Here is a 10,529-nt window from a genome sequence, read left to right on the forward strand (position 1 = left end):
TGCATTCGAGTCGCTAAATTGCAGTTATGACTCCGTATTCAACATACACATATTACAAGTGGAGCGAAAACTAGGTGTAAAATACCACTTCATTTATATGTGCCGCTAGCCGAAGCGAATAAAAGTCCTTAAGTAAGATCTACTGGCCTTCGTAGTAACTGAGGATTTGCACTCAGTAACGTCCTCTGTTCATGGACAGCGCTTGGCCCTACTTTTAGAAAAAATGAGCATGCACAAAAAAAGGGAATGGAACGCTGTTACTTCAGCACAGACCGCGCAATCTATTGTTCCGTCGTAACAATGCCAATGCAGAAATGAACGTGGACGCCTCGTATTTGAAAACAAAAGAATTGAAGGTTGAAGATCAATGTTGTAAATGCCTTTTTACGTGGGTTTTGTGAAAGCGAATTGAGAAGTGGGATATAAAGCTTCTCATCAAAAGAAGTTAAACAGAAAATTTAGTTGACTAACAAATTATTATAGTTCACAACGGTAAGGAACGCAGTGCATTAAAAGTGGTGAGCAAAGCTTTACATAAAAATCAAAAAGATTTATTTTAGTTCAGCTGTTCGTGGTATAACCACAGTTGTTGCCCGAACTTCTTTTGCAACTACATAAAAATCGGTCTTTAAGGTTTTTGCTTAACTTTACAAACAGGTATTTAAGGTGGAGAAGAACTTTGTTTTCAGATGAAAAAATGCAAGTCAGTCGAATAATTTCGACTTAACACTGGCGACATACACAAGAGTCGGGTTTTTTTGTTGGGGAATACCCAACTGGTTATCGCGTGTACTTGCCTCGGGTCATTTGACATGCATTCGTGCCGTGGGCTTGCAATTATTCGTTTTGTTCTTACATTCATTCTTTTATTTCGTTCACGCGCATATAGTAAGTAAGCAGTTATGTACATTCAATGACACGACGCAAACGAATATGGATCAGCTGGAGCCACTAGTGGCTTAGAATATATATTTTTCTAGGATATATTTGGTCACATTACTGTATCTAAAACGCAGAAATGCCCAAGGTTAAGTCGGTTTATTTAAAATGACACCTTAACAAAGTGAAAATAGTTCTATTTTTATCAAGCAAAGATCGATTTTTGACATCATTTAGGGTTTAAACTTTTCTAAATGTGCCGGAGGTTCGAATAACAGTATAGGGTTTATTGACATTAAAAGAATTCAAAAATATCGATCAGAATTGATCAAATAGTTAAAGCCAAACGTTTGAACAAGTCACCTAAAAGTAGGCTGCAGTGCTATAATAACGAAATAGTTCATATGACAATATAGTAAAAATATGACATTTTTGGTTTGGTCACACTCACAAAGTAAGTCAAATGTTAAATGTGGCTTTCCAGATGTCACAATAGTTAGACATGTTTGCTGCTTGACTGTGTTTCCCAGAACATTTCAGCATGGGAGGAAACCAAAGCACACCGACCAGGTCGCAGAATATCCACACAGCGCAAAAACGAATAAAAGACGGTAAGTGTTAGTAACAACGACAATCTTTCTGCCCAATTCATCTAACAGCATAGAAACCAAGTGTTAGTAACGTAGAAAAAGCAATACGTTGTGCAAAATGTGGAGAAGCGGTGCTTCAGACAAAAGATATTCTTAAACAAACTGGCAAAGATCCACTTTCAAGTCGCAGTGTGCAGTGTGTCAGACCTTTCGCGATCCCGACAACGAGGAGTTCTAAATATTTACTGCTTGTCTTGGATTGTTTTACGTACATGGAGATGTAAGCTATAACAACTTTATTTAAGGTTGAGCCTCACCATAACTAAATTTTTGACGCAAAAAGTTTTTGTTTTTACGTTTAAGCGAACCGATCAAACAATTTTGGTGTGAAAATTATTTTCCAAAACGAATTTTAAACAAACAGAGCTTCTAAATCGTATACATACCATATTTGACTTTCGTTCTAAGGCCATGGGCCCTATTGTTTACGCGCGCAAGTGCGACATGGTGTGCAGTTGTTTGCGCAACAACATTTGAAGCAGGTATTACGGCCAATATTTGTTATTCCTTCGCCTACAGAACGGGCAACTTGGTTTGAAGGTTGCGCCATGAATTATGCACACTGTCCAAATTGTTTTTATCAGCTCAGTTGGAATTATCACCCTAGTGACAACCAGACCAATGACTTTTTTTATGGATCATTATTTTCATTATTGACCGAGTTGTTGGTGAGTAGGAAATCCGTAAGTTTACGAAGTACCTTTTTGACGAATAATTAACTGAACCTGTTTTCTAATATTCAACCAACATTCAATATTGTTATAACGCTTGTTATGACATTACAAAATACCTTCATAACACACAACCTTGTAAAATTTAACACGTTAGAAAAGTTCTGTGCACCACTAGTTTGACCAAACGTGCTGATATCATTAAGTCAAGTAACTGTGCATTCCAATTTTTTAAGAAAGAAAGAAAGATCAATAAACAGGGTTGCATCTAGTTTTAGGCAAGCATTAGGTTTTACTGAAATCAAGCATATAAAATAAACATGAATAAACTAATTACATTTTAACACAAAAACAAAGTAATTACCAAATATTAAACAGGAAATTCATTCTTTTGGGCCAAGTGCAATCGTTACATAGCAAGTGCTTTAGATTTCAGCTCAAAAAATGGAGAATGCCACACAAAATGAAGACCGTGATAAGAAAGATTTACTTTACGAATTCAAGCACAACAAAGAGCTACGGATGCCCATGTTTTGGACAGTAAAAAGGTAAAAGCATTAACAGTTTTGTCAAGTGTTTCTTGTGATGTTGGAATAACAATTAAAAGTAAATGAAACCAAGCAAGACAATTTTCGTGTTTGAAAAAAAAACACTATATGGTTTATATAAGTTTTTCGACTTTTCCACGCCAAATCAAACGTAAAAACTTGGTACCATTGCAAACTACGAGCTAAAACATGATTCAGTTAAAGCAAGACCTCAATCACCCATACTTAACCTCCAACTGTTTAAATGTGGGTCATAAAAACCACTGTTAGATCTGTGTCGATTGAGTACAATATCGCTTAAGAACCGAAACAACAATTGTCGCGTGTTTACATGTGTACGCGATGATGTATTTTTGCTTAGATGAAGCAACAACCATAGAATAAAAATAAGGAATGTGATGGTACGGATTGGTAAAGAAAGTCAGTACGTCCAGCAGGTGTGAAGAAAAAAGCCGTATTGACAAGTGTAGCGATCTTACGGCAGTGCAGTTTATAGAAAGCAACAGGCTAAAAATACCTCACCTATTCTGATCTTTGCCCCAACTGGTCATAAGGTGGAAAAGTGTTCACCGTCTGCAGCTTTCATTTTTATTTGTTGGCTTGATCGTTTTACATATAAAAACACAGCATTGTAACTTAAGAAACACTCAATCATATTAATTACAAATCCCAACAATCTAAGATTCCCTCGATTAACAAAATCTATTTTGCGATTCCAATTTTCTGAAGCAACGCCAATCAAACTTGTATTGTTTAGGTGTACATTCTTTGGGAGGCAGTGTTTCTTGATTTGAACTTTCTTAAGCAATCATTCTTACATATGTATTAGTGTACTGTATGTTTTTAATGTCAACTACTGTACTTATCTACATATTGAAAATAAAAGAGATCATATACATCTCCCAGAAAAGACACAAGAAAGAACACCAGTAGGCGCTCTAGAACCGTAATCTAACTGTTTTATTCTAAGTGAGTATTGCATACCGTATTTATTCGACTGTAAGCCACGGCTTATCAAGTTTTTTTTTACCCCGCAGTTTAGGCGGCTTATATTTTTATATCATACGGATATAATTTTTACACACCTGCTATTTTATGTATTTCGCGTTCAAAGTTTGTTTGCTTGTACGTATTTTACGTTAAAATAGTAGATATATTTGCCGGATTAACTATTGTTAAAAAAGAGTTGTACTATATAGCATAGCAGCAGAAAGAAGCATTATGAAACAATTGCACGCAACACCATCGCGTTTTTTGACACCTTAACGTGCGGCTTATGATCGAGGGCGGCATGTAAATCGAATAATTAAAGCAAGTATATTTAGCATAGACAGATTATTTTTGATCAGAGGCAATCAGAATAAGAGCAATAATTGATTTAGTTCGACTGACAAGTTATGGAAACCTTTTGTAGTGTACATTACGACGTTTGTTAACCCGTGACCTAAAAGCACCAGAAGGCTTAGGCATGTTCAAATAAGACTAGTATTTATTCGGCTGTTGTAGAGGATCAGAAATAAGTAAACACAACAAGTTATAGGATAATAGTTGTTTTATGACATCGAAAGCACGGCTCACGATTAATTGTTATTTTAAATTAATTACCCAACAAACGAAAAACCAACAAAACATAAAAATAAAAGATCTTCGAGTCAAAAAAATCAGTAGTTTCAAGAAATTTATAATTAACCTACTTAGCCTCATTAGTTCCTTATTCACGATTGATTGTACCAATAATGCTGAATAGACAAAGTATGTGTGATGGTCCATTTAACTATATCCGACTAGTTTTATTTGGTCATGAATATTGACATCAATTTTGGTTGACTGCCTAAAAAATCAATGCGCACCTGCCATCGAATCAGTTTAACCTGTATTTTATTTTATTTTTGTTTCTAGTGATTTTTTTGGGTCTAATTGCTTACCAAGTGGTTCCAATTACGAGTTACTGTATTAAAATGTAAAAAAAATACTAAAAATAATGCAAGGGATCAATTCAATCGTAACATTTAATGTATAATACAGCAGACATACAAAACATAAGGGCATTTTTCAGGGGAAAACCCCATCCGGGTAAAGTCAAGATTCGTTTGTCTCTGAACGCATTGATTCTATGGCGTGGGCTACGTTACAGTTTATAGTGCAAATAAAACTGGTTTTCAAAATAACAAAACCGTATTTTGCTATTTCCACAAAACGTATTACACCTAATACAAACGTAAATGTGCTGCAATTTGCTCATTTAATACAGTGATCAGTATTATCATACCATGAGGGTAACAATACGGTAGAAATTGTAAAAATATTTAAGCATTTTGAATATAGTATATAATGTATTTAAAGTAGTAAAATGACAAATGCCACCCTTTTAGTTGCTTAAGATTAGATGTTGTGCATGGTTGCATTTTTTATAATATTTCGGGATGGGACGATTGCAAAGCACGGCGAAACGGCGAAAAACTACGCAGCGAAACCATTACAAAAAGAAAAAACGACTAAAAGACAGTAAGTGCTTGTGATGTGGCGATTCAAACGGTGCCAAAAGCCTTTCAAATATATAAATATATTTTGTTAGAACGAGCAATACGTTGTGCGAAATGTGGAGAAGCGGTCTTGGAGACAAAGGATATTCTTAAAAGAACTGGTAAAGATCCAATCTCAAGTCGTGATGTCCCTGTTTACACGCATGAAAGTAAAACACTTCAGACCTTTCGCAATTCTGACAACAAGGAGTTTGAAATATTGACTGCTATCTTTACAAGGTTACTTGTACATGGACAGGTAAGCTTGCCTCAAAATAAATATATATTTAGGGTTGAGAGAGCGGGCATTAAGTGGAACCAATCTTCTGACGCAAAAGGTATTTGACAAATCTCAATGATTGAATCCAATAGTTTTTGGTGCTTAAAATTAGTTTCCTTCAATGCATTTAAAACAAACAGAGGTTTATTGCTTTAGAAAGGTATTGTGGGTACTACTTGGCACCAAATATTAAGGAAATTGTACACAACAACATATTGGACTCGTCTTACTAGCACCACTGCGAAACATATGTTTTTGTTCCGCGCACAGCCATGGCCGATTGCGCCAAACTGACTCGCATTTAGACCTAGTATACTGTTTTGTTTATGTTTCGGTTTTAGCCTGAACCTGTTTCAGGAGCGTTCTGGATTGTTGTTTTTTCAAGATGTTTTTACCCCAATATTTGTTTTTTCCTACAGCCTACAGAACGGGCAACTTGGTTTGAAGGTTACGCCTGGAATAATGCACACTGTCCAAATTGTTTTTATTAACTCGGTTGGAATTATCACCCGAGTGACAACCAGACCAATGACTCTTTTTATGCGATTATTATTGATCGAGTTGTTGGTGAGCAAAATTAATACGATAAATATCAACCCATAAAATAAGCAGCGAAAATTCTTTCTATCAAATTATTAAACCAGTTTAAGTAAGTCACGACACCTTAAGTGCAATCCAGCACAAAATGAATTACCTTTACTAACTATAATAGGTTAATGGTGTTCACAGGAAGCCCATTATTTTGTGGCAAGTGCAATCACTACATTGCGAGTGCGTCAAACTTTATCTCAGAGAAGTGGAGCTTCTTTAAAAATACAATAAAAAACGCTACACAAAATGAAGATTGTAACGAAAATGTTTCACTGCACGAAATTAAGCACAACAGTCAAGTATTGACAGTCACGCTGGTCAAGAATGCCCATGTATTGGACAATGATAAGGTAAAGAAGTTGAGTTGAAAAATGCCAATGACTCTATAGTGGCGATCTTTAACAATTTGGTTTCAGAATTGAAAGTAACCAACGAAGAACTCACTAAAAATCTTGTTTATAGGGATAACAAACTTTTTTATTTCTCAGCGCACAATGGATAACCTTCTGATTAAAGGATACGCGCAGAGTGAAGTAACGTGTTTTCACTGCAAAACCCATCTCGGATGGAAACACGTACCACAAGGTGGCGCCGGTGACACTACGCTTTACACACTGATCGTGTTCAGAGGGCCTATTGGTAAGTTTGTTGAAAAAACGAATCGGGTAATTTACTTGTCTTTGCAGCAAAATCGTTTTACTTAGATGAAGCAACAACTATTGATACTCTTTTTGTCGGCTGCTCTTTTTGTGTTTGCTGGAAAGGATTGGTGAAGCAAACTGGTACGTAAGACCAAGCTTCAAACAGTGTTTTTGTTTTAATACGGTCTGCGTTCCATTAACTACCACGCAATAAACAATAAAGTTAAGCTTTACTTGTTTTTCTAGAAATAACCGTCTGGAATAAAAGGATTTTTTCCTCACAACGCAAAGCAGCACTTGTGAGTCAGACTATAGCCTCCTCGGGTAAGCTTAGGTTTAGATCAGCGGTTCCCAAACTGGGGTCCGCGGACCTTTTGGGGTCCGTGAAGCAATTTTGCAGGATCCGCGAAAAGGTTGACGTTCCTCTGGAGTCTTATTTGGCGTCAATTTGTGTCACTGTGTAGGTTTAAATCAAAGTACAATTAGAGATTCACTGCCTCCATTCTATACAATAGATAACCTTTGTTGCATGACAACTGTCAAGAATGCAATTGTTTGCGCACTATTCGTAATGTTTTCTGTCTTGTCTGTGATGTCACAAACCGTCTTTGGATCGTTGTTATGTGTAATTTTGAATACCTAATAGGTTAAAATCAGCGTTCGTATTGCTAAAATACACCTTCAGGCTTAAGGTCCGCGAGTCCTCGATATAATGGCAAAGTGACCGATTTGAAAAAACAATGAAAAAGTTTGAAAAACACTAAGTTAGAAAGTTGTTACATTAAAAAGAATCGTGACTGCACTAGTGTACTATAAGAAACAATGGTTTTGCATTTTTTCTATAACATTCTTTGATTTTTATAGGGCCGCGAAATCCCCCAAAAAACACCTTAAAAAATACTGCACACAACCAACAGACAATAGTTGTGGTTTAACAAATGCAATAACAAAAAACGTTTGATAGACAATACGGGCAAGAACAAAACCGAATGTAATCCAGGAAACATGAACTTTCATCATTGAGTGTTCAAAGATACAGCAATACATGGTGTTAATACAAACTTGACTAACATCGTAAATGTGACAAAGGCAATTTGCAAAGTAGTTTCAAAATTGAAGTCGGATAACAAAAAGTATTACACTGTTGACTGACTTAAAATGACATCCGCCAGTTGCTCGCTAAATGTATTGCATTTACATAACTTACACACATGCTGCATAAAATATGCGATGACCATTATGTTTGAGCAAGTATGGTAAGCTTTATTTGCATTCTTTGACTCGCTTTTAAAGGATATACATCTGATACAACCCAGTCCGTTATTTGTTAAAGGTACGGAAGAAGATAGTGCTAAGGCTGAACATAAAATCTTCCAAAGTGGGGCTTGTGTTTTTAATGTCTACAATCAGGGCACGTTCCACAACCCTACATGGCATCAGAATCCTCAAAGCAACATTTGCCAACGTCATTGTGATGAATAGAAATTGGATATCACAAGTTTTATTGCCACAAACACATAGGTAAGCGAGCAATAAAATGTCCAGTATCTCACTGTTGTTTAGTGGCGTGACATATTTAAAATTGCACTTTTAAAGACCCCACTGTGGCAAGGAATAAAAATATGATTTTATTTCAAGAATATTATTTTAAACGCTGAAAACTACCACCATGTGCCATGTTTCTCTATATTAAAAAAAGCGTTGTAATTTGACAACGTTAGCAAACTTGAACTAAATGTTGTGACCCGTGTTTGTTTGGCTTGTCATGTGAAAAGCGTGTTGATACGTCAGGTAGCTGCAAGCATTAAGGTCCACTATAAACTAATATCCACAACTATATAAAATAATGTACAGAAAGAACAGATCGCAAACTTCATAAACCGTTAATTGTGACCATATACATATACATATAAAAATTGATTGAGACCAGAATCCTTTTCCGCAAATAGCCTTTCGATGCAAATAAAAGCGCGTTTCGTCTCCTTGTTCGTCCCTATTTACTTTTTCCGCAGGAATCGACTTTTAGGAAAACATAGAAGTCATGTCATTATATAGACATCGCAAACGAGAATACAACTACACCTGTATACGTCTGTGATAATATTGCGTTTGATTTTACCGAAAGTATAGGCGAATAAAACGTTTCAATAAAATCTATTGAAACAATGTCTATTGAAATACGTTGGTTGCTTTATTGACTTTCAATAGTTTTTTTTTTGCAAGCACCTCTGAAACTTTTCTCTTACAGCTTTTGTAAAGTTCATACATCATTGCACACAATACGCTAGACTAGTGTTACGTGAACTGGTGTAAAATGTTTATTCACTGTTATAAGTTTTGATTTTTCATTATGTTTGGTTGTTACGGTAGGTTTTTTTGTATAATTTGCTTCGACACATTTTTCTCACGGTTTCCCGTTTGTTTACCTTTAAGTCATTCTACACTTTAACACTTCTTGTTTCCCTCTTTTGTTTCATTAGACATAGCTTCACCTTTATCTACTTAATATTTGATTGCATTTTTTACACCAGTGTATTTGAACGCATGGCGTGTGTCATGGTATTTTCCTTGCCGGTTCTTCCTTGGCTTCGGGGTGTGGAGACGCGTTTTGGTGCTGTTGTGTTGTAGTGTTGTAATGTGTCTTGTAGTATTGCGTATCGAACAGTACGTTCAAACGTTTTATTAACTATAATACATACTGTTCCGTCAGTAGTAAAGTCACCGTTGTAATAATTGGTTTTTGCGACTAGACTGTAGTACAGGGTATTGAACCGTTTTACGAATTAAGAAGGTGGCCTTAGGTATTAGAATATCACCGGGGCAGTTGGAAAGGTTTCGCGTTAAAGAACTGGCGCTCAAACAACTTTCCCTAAATTACGAGGTTACCAAAATAATTTCGTAACACTTGTAGCTCACAAACTGAACACTTTTTAGTAGAATAACATAATATTGCTCGACCGAGATTGATGCAAAAACCATAACCATAAATCTAAAACTGTACACATGTTCAGTCACATGTACTGTGGCAGCACCCTTGAGTAAGCATTGTGTTATTGTGCCGTACTGCTTTGTCAGGCTTGCTAAATGTCCACCGAAACGACTTAAATTAACTTTTTCAAGGTTGTTTGAATGACTATTATACTTTGCTTAATGCTGAATTGCGATAAATTGCAGATTGCACGAAAAAAGTTTTATCACGTGGCAAGAGTCTTCGCTTTTCAGTATAAACTGGTACACGCAACGAAGGCAACCTTTAAACTTTACGATAGCAACAGATTTCGACTAAAGTTTATCAGTTTTTTAACAGCATTCTTTGCTGATTGTTAAAAAAACAATGGGACTGAGACAATTAGATCACCTAATGCTGTAGATTGCTAATTAACCGGGAACGTAGGACACCGAAGCATGCATCAGAATATAAAACACCAATTGCAAAACGTTAGCAGTGACACTAGAAAAGGTTAGGAACTAAGTGTATAAGTTGGGTTTATCGTTATGTTCCATAAACCGTACTCTAACCCCAATAGCCCTTACCGTGGGTATTTTTGAAAAAAAAAGTCCGTTTGGGCCTCGGTGTTTAGCTTGGTCTGATGTGAGTTCTTATCCTATTCGACTTTTCTAAAGCAAGTACAATCGCTACATAGTGACGCAATAAACTTAGCTTGCTAAAAATCGCAAAGTGTAGCTTGTTAAAAATACCCCAGAAAACTCTACACAAAATAAAGATTTTGATAAAAAAGGTTTACT

The 10,529-nt window shown here is 36.0% G+C and overlaps 1 long non-coding RNA gene across 2 annotated transcripts; it reads left to right on the forward strand.

Annotated features, from left to right (window-relative positions):
* Positions 1–327: 327 nt before the first annotated feature.
* On the forward strand, positions 328–3,904 carry LOC145239723 (uncharacterized). Of its 2 annotated transcripts, none has more exons than XR_013862368.1 (3): positions 328–1,490; positions 1,566–2,748; positions 3,110–3,904. It is a non-coding gene; the product is annotated as an uncharacterized LOC145239723 (long non-coding RNA). The 2 variants fall into 2 exon arrangements; XR_013862367.1 differs by having other exon boundaries at positions 1,566–2,197; positions 2,579–3,904.
* Positions 3,905–10,529: the final 6,625 nt, after the last annotated feature.

This window comes from Phallusia mammillata, chromosome 7 (genome assembly GCF_965637545.1).
Source record: "Phallusia mammillata chromosome 7, kaPhaMamm4.hap1.1, whole genome shotgun sequence".
Lineage (NCBI taxonomy): Eukaryota > Metazoa > Chordata > Ascidiacea > Phlebobranchia > Ascidiidae > Phallusia > Phallusia mammillata.